The 7,396-nt window shown below is 39.9% G+C and overlaps 1 pseudogene; it reads left to right on the forward strand.

Moving 5' to 3' along the window:
* Positions 1-2,030: 2,030 nt before the first annotated feature.
* Positions 2,031-4,066, forward strand: LOC146578271 (E3 ubiquitin-protein ligase TRIM21-like; annotated as a pseudogene).
* The last annotated feature ends 3,330 nt before the right edge of the window (positions 4,067-7,396 follow it).

A 7,396-nucleotide genomic window follows, 5' to 3' on the forward strand; every position in this document is an offset into this window, starting at 1 on the left:
GGTCACATGCCTGCATCACATGACTAACATGCATCATCGTTTTAGAAAGTCTCTGTTTTCACTGTTCACTGTGACACAAACGCACCGTCTCCAAATTATTTACTTTCCGGCTGTTTGAATCGTCGCAGCAGAGGTGAGCAGCGTGATAGGAGTGGATGTAGCTGTGGGTAATGAGAAAAGATGAAAAGAACGATTGATAACTTTTTCGTTAAGGCCGGTGCTCTGACACGGAGCCATCAACCTCTCAGTGTCTAACACTGGTCTGCAGACGGCATCAGATAATGAGCCACATTAGATGGACTCTGAGCCCACTGACAGTAAAAGGGTGAAGTGTAGACATTTGGAAGAGAGCGGCCTGACCAGTTTCTCTGACTATGATACTGTAAAGCTGACAACATGATGCATTTACTGTGGTGAGTGTGCAAAGACCATGGCAGGTGTTGTGCCAAGGTAGGGATCCCCAACAGGATCTGTTTCCCTGCGTCAGGAACATCGGCTGGGCAGGGAAAGCGGACCCAACGCACTCCGCCTCCATCACGACCAACTAGACGTGGAAGGAGTGATGTTTTAGTGACAACATGAAAGATGAGTGTGACCGTTCAGTTTGTGGGTTACAACAGAAAATGATACATTTATTGTTCTCGTGTGTTATCGGACGGGATCATTTTAACAAACCGAGGACATTTTCCTGATAATTATCTGTATCCTCCTGTAACTTTACTGTTTAAAGAGCTAAAACCTCCAACATTTCAGGATCAATAAGTCCTTATAAGACGTGTTTGTGAGCTAAAAATCAAGAATGTGGGATACTGTTTGTCTGTGTCAGCCAAACAACTTCACATCTTTGTAACGACTGTTAAAAAGATGTTCATCCTGTTGATCCTGTTCATCTGGACGCTGCACTGTACAGCAGACACGACGTTGTTCAGTTTGTGTTTCAGATGAACCAGTTTGTGTCTGAATGTGTTGCTGGGTCTCCACCAGTTACTCTGACAACTGAAGGTTCAAGATTTTTATTTTGACATTTGCACACAGGACCAACAGTCCATGCACAGTGGAATACTTGTGCAGAGCTTTCCAAGTCAAATCACACTTTAACAATATAAAGACAGAAAAAGCAGAAGGATAGAAATGAAGTCCGGAGTAGGGTAGTCGTACTATTTTCTATATACAAAGAAAAAGAAGAAAATGTACAGAGAGTGTGTAGTTCTCTACCTCTTATCGCACTCACAGTGTTGCACATTTGTTCCACAGATCTGTTTCACAAGTCTGTTGTGAGTGTATTGCCCGATGGTCAGTGAACCGATGATACATTCAAAGTGAGGTTAAGTAGTGCTGTGTTATTTTAAGTGTTCAGTGTGTTTTTGTTTGCCGTCAGTCTGACAGTTGTGGGGAAGAAGCTGTTGAAGAATCGTGTTCTGTGTGTGATGCTGCTGTCCGCTCTGTTGTGTCTGAGATTGCATGTGCAGCTTTGTATGTGCAGGTCCATGGATGCAAGTGTTGTTCCCATAATCCTCTCTGCAGACTTTCTGACTCTGCAGAGCCTTCCTCTCTGTCTGTGTAGTGTTTCCATACCAGACAGTGATGCCTGCGGTGAGGATGCTGTCTATCAGTCCTCTGCAGGCCTGGGTGAGAGGGTGGTGGTTCATGCCAGCTTTCCTGAGCAGCCGAATGAAATAAAGCCTTTGCTGGGCTTTTTTCACAGTTGCTGTAGTGTTGAGAGTCCAGCTCAGGTCTGATGTAACCTGCAGTCCCAGGAATCTGTGGCTGTTTGCCCTCTCCACCTTCGTCCCTTTGACGATAAGAGGCTGCAGGGGAGGGAGTTCTTCCAAAAGTGCAGTATTCATTCCTTGGTCCGTGTTGAGGATGAGGTGAAGAAGCTTCTGTGATGAGTAGAAACTTAAAGAAGTCCAGACGCTTTTCTCTCCAAGCTCCTCAGACTACTGACGCTTGTTTCTCTCTTTGTAAAATGAAATTTAAAGTGAATTTTGAATCAAATGTTTCTTTTCTTTCTCCCTCAGAGTGCAGACATGTCTGCTGCCAGCAATCTGCGATCTGAAGATCAGTTTCTGTGCTCCATCTGTCTGGATGTGTTCACTGATCCAGTCTCTACATCATGTGGACACAACTTCTGCAAAACCTGCATCAGTCAGCACTGGGACATGAATCAGAGCTGTCAGTGTCCCATGTGTAAAGAGACTTTCTACACTCGACCTCAGCTGAAGATCAACACTTTGTTCTCTGAGATGGTTGCTCAGTTCAGACGTGAAGCTCAGCAGAAAGCCAGCAGCAGCAGCTCAGAGCAACAAGCTGCCAAACCAGGAGAAGTTCCCTGTGACGTCTGCACTGGAACCAGACTGAAGGCCCTGAAGTCCTGCCTGGTGTGTCAGACCTCCTACTGTCAGACTCACCTGGATCCTCATCTGACACTGAAAGGTCTGAAAAGACATCAGCTGATTGATGCTGTGGAGAACCTGGAAGGCAGGATGTGCACGAAGCACGATAACCTTCTGCAGCTGTTCTGTAAGACCGACCAGACATGTGTCTGCATGCTCTGCCCTGTTTTAGACCACAAGAACCACGAGTTTGTTCCTCTGAGAGAAGAATATGAAGGAAAGAAGGCAGAGCTGGAGAAGACAGAGGCTGAGATTCAGCAGATGATCCAGAAGAGACGACTGAAGATTCAGGAGATCACAGAGTCGGTGAAGATGAGTAAAGATGCTGCAGACAGACAGAAAGCAGAAGGTGTTCAGGTCCTCACGGCTCTGATGGAGTCTGTTGAGAGACGCCTGAAGGAGCTCATGAAGGAGATCGAAGACAAACAGGAAGCTACAGAGAAACAGGCTGAAGGTCTCATCAAAGATCTGGAACAGGAAATCTCTGAGCTGATGGAGAGAAGCTCTGAGGTGGAGCAGCTCTCACGCTCTGAAGACCACCTCCACCTCCTCCAAAGCTTCTCCTCCCTGAAAGCTGCTCCACCCAGCAAGGACTGGACAGAGGTCAGAGTTCATCCACCATCATATGAGGGGACTGTGGGGAGAGCTGTGGCTCAGCTGGAGGAGACAATCAGGAAACTCATGAAGAAGAAGCTGTTTGAGGCTGAGCTGCAGAGGGTGCAGCAGCATGAGGTGGATGTGACTCTGGATCCTGATACAGCTCATCCTAAACTCATCCTGTCTGATGATGGAAAACAAGTTTATCATAGTGATGTGGAGAAGAAACTTCCAGACAACCCAGAGAGATTTTCTCTGTATGTTTGTGTTTTAGGAGAGCAGAGTTTCTCTTCAGGCAGATTTTACTTTGAGGTTCAGGTTAAAGGAAAGACTGAGTGGATTTAGGAGTGGCCACAGAGTCGATCAACAGGAAGGGAGAAATCACAGCGAGTCCTCAGGATGGTTTCTGGACTGTAGTGCTGAGAAATGGAAATGAGTACATAGCTTGTGCTGGTCCTTCAGTCCTCCTCTGTCTTCATCCTGGTCCTGAGAAGGTGGGGGTGTTTGTGGATTATGAGGAGGGTCTGGTCTCCTTTTATGATGTAGGTGCTGCAGCTCTGATCTACTCCTTTACTGGCTGCTCCTTCACTCACAAACTCCACCCATTCTTCAGTCCCTGTCCTAATTATGGAGGTGAAAACTCTGCACCTCTGATCATCTGTCCTGTCAATAACATTAATCGATCCCTTTCATTGGAAGAATTGCTTGATTTCTATTCTGATTCTGATTGAAGGGAACAAATGAACACATTGAGTGTAAATCCTCTACAGTCTCCATGTTTCTATAGAATCTGATCATCAGGACTCTGATTCACACTTTGATTCTCATGGAGTTTGATTTGAACAGAAGAAAAGTTGAATCAGGAAATGTTCCCACTGATGGAGACTCGAGCTGAAGAGCAAATATCAGAGAATAAATGTCCAAAAGCTTCATTTACAATAAAGTTTGTTCAATGCTTTGAGTGAATCCAGACTCATGTGTGGCTGTTATACGGAGCATCAGAGTCCAGCTGAGTTATGTTGGATACAAACTGCTTATTTTGGCTCTGTGAGGAGTTTTGTTCACTGAAAACTGATGAGACGGATAATATTCAAAGAACTCTGTAGAGATTCATGCATCCATGTTCTCCACCTGCAGGTGTGGAGGAGAAAGGTGGAGCACAGACTGCTGCATCCTTCCAGTCACATCATTTTGATGATTATATTTGCATGTTGTGATGATTTGGGTTAAAGACAAACAGAGTTGAACGGCTGCAGTCACAGCATGAAGACGATGCTGAAGCTGAGCTGTCAGTGAACATGTTTCACTGTGATTTGATTTGAAGAATAGAAAGTGTGTGTGGCTGCTGACAGCTGCAGTCTCTGCTAGTCTGCATAACACACACACAACTTTCCCCCTGAGGCAACGATGCAGCAACAACACAAAGAACAGCTGCAGACACACACACACACTGTTAAAGAACACTTTACTGTTTAAGGCAGAATTCCTCAGTAACAATGATTTGAGTCTACTGTGTCTACTGTGGTTTCCAACATACAATCTACTGAAACATGTTTTTCTTTCTGCCGTACAAACTATTTGATCACAACATCTTTGCTTTTTTCCTCCAATCGTTTATTCTGATTATTTTATTTAGTTTAACTAAGAAAAGCTTAAAATTTAACTCTTAACCTGATTTAAACGTTTAATTTCTCATTAACTCAGACTTTTAATTTATTTCCTTGTTTAATGTATTATTTCTTTATCCTTGTTTAAGTTTTGCCGATCCTTTCTGTGTAACCTGTTTAATCTGACCTTTGACCTTTTAATTTTAACTTAACAGTACTCTTGTTTTGACCTTTGACCTCTTTATTCCTTATAACCAAAAAAAACACCTTTTATCTGATATTTTCACCTTATTGATTGATTATATATATCTATTATATTTTCTCACCTTATCTTTCATTTCATTCATTCATTTCATTTATTTGTTCATTTTCAGGCACAACAAATACGTATATTGAACATAAAATACACAAAACAAAAAACAAAAATTGCCTGAAAAAGGAGTGGGACAAAGAAAACTTATTAAATCCCACCCCTATACTCACTCATCAACAAAAAAAACAATAAACTTCCCGCAGCTACGCCCATCATTGCATACAGACCCATCAACAGCCCCGGGCACATACAAGCATCTAAGCAGCAGCTCGCAACCAACAATTAGAGCCTTCATAACTGAATACAGAATATATAAATTATAAATTGCATTACCACAGGTAACAGGCAGTAATAACTACAAGTAACAAACACACATACATATACATACATATATATCTACACACACAAGTACATATATGTACATACATATTTTGGAATTTTTGCATTGTTTCAATTGTAAACTCAGACTGTTCCAGATTTTCACACCACATACAGACACACAAAAACCTTTACGGGTTGTTCGAGTTCTGGGTAATTTGAATTCTCCAAAGCCTCTCACATTATAAACCTTTTCTCGAATTTCAAATCTAGTTTGTAAATTTGCCGGTAAAAGTTTAGTAAAAGCTTTATACAAAATTATGGATGTATTGTAATTAACCAGATCCTGGAATTTAAGTAACTTTGCCTGAAGAAAGAATTTGTGAGTATGATCTAGATAACCAGCCTTGTGAATAATACGCAGTGCTCGTTTCTGTACTGTGACTAATGGATTAGTTGTATTTTTATATGTATTTCCCCACACTTCCACACAATATGTAAGATATGGAAGAACCAGGGTACAGTACAGAGTACGAAGTGCATCTTTATCAAGGAATTGTTTCACTTTGTTCAAAACTGCGAGGCTTCTGGAAATTTTGGTTTTTATGTGTCTGACGTGGGGTTTCCATGAAATTTTGTTATCAATTATAACTCCCAAAAATTTGTTTTCACTCACATTATCAATTGGTACACCTTCAATGATAATTGGTAATTCTACATTATATTTTAAATTACCAAAAAACATTGCTTTAGTTTTATTTATATTTAATGATAATTTATTTATGTCCATCCATTTTTTTATTAATTTTAGCTCCCTGTTTACGGTCATTACAAGATCAGTATAATCATCGCTACTGAAAAATATGTTGGTGTCATCTGCGAACAGTATGAGTTTAAGTACTTGAGAAACATCAAAAATATCATTTATGTATACATTGAAAAGTTTTGGTCCCAACACTGACCCTTGGGGAACACCACATGTAATACCAAGTTTCTCTGAATGGTAATGCCCTATGCTAACATATTGTTCCCGACCTGTTAGGTAACTTTTTAACCAGTTACCAGCTTTCCCTCGAATACCATATCTTTCCAATTTATCCAATAAAATTGAGTGATTGATTGTGTCGAAGGCCTTTTTGAGATCAACAAAAATACCAACTGCATATTTATTTTTATCCAGTGTATCAGTAATTTCTTCTACTGCCTCAATTATCGCCATTGAAGTGGTTCTTTGTGTTCTGAAACCATACTGACCAACATTTATTATTTGATGTTTTTCAAGGAATTTTTCTAATCTTGAATTAAAAAGTTTTTCTAGAATTTTTGAGAATTGAGGCAGTAGAGAAATAGGCCTATAATTGGTAAAACTGTGTTTGTCATTACTTTTATATAGTGGTATTACTTTCGCAATTTTCATTTTTTTTGGAAAACAACCGGACTGAAATGATAAATTACAGACATATGTTAAGGGACTAGCAATATTCAGAATAACCTGTTTAACTACAGACATATTTATGTCATGATAATCCATTGAAGACTTACTTTGACATTTTAATGTGATATTTATTACTTCTTGCTCATTTGTAGCTGAGAGGAACAGTGAAAAGGGATTTGATTTTATATTACTGATATTTTCATTTTTATGACACGGGATGTCCGCTGCTAGTTCCGGGCCAACATTTATGAAGAATTTATTGAACCCATCGACAATATTACTCATGTTGTGATTTTCACCATTTGCATCAGTAAAATATTCAGGATATGATGTTCCAGAAGATCCTTGTTTAATTAAGTTGTTTAACACATCCCAAGTTCCTTTTATATTGTTTTTATTTTCATATAATCTTCTTCTATAATAAAGTTGTTTGCTCGTTCTTATAATATCAGTCAATTTATTTCTATATGCTTTATATCTTTGTTCCACTTCTTTTGTTTTTACTTTGATAAACTGTTTATACAGATTGTTTTTCTTTTTGCAAGCATTAATAATTCCTTTTGTGAGCCAAGGACTTTTTATCTTTTTTTTCTTTGTCATGTGTTCGTTTACAGGACAATGTTTATTGTACCACATAGTAAAAATATCTAGAAAATTATCATAAGCCTTGTCCACATCTGACTCTTCATACACCGAACTCCAATCTTGTTGTGCTAAATCGAAATTGAAG

This window comes from Mchenga conophoros, linkage group LG3 (genome assembly GCF_057382185.1).
Source record: "Mchenga conophoros isolate Kocher_MC1m ecotype Shallow Benthic linkage group LG3, M_conophoros_male_GT1.1, whole genome shotgun sequence".
NCBI classification, from domain to species: Eukaryota; Metazoa; Chordata; class Actinopteri; order Cichliformes; family Cichlidae; genus Mchenga; species Mchenga conophoros.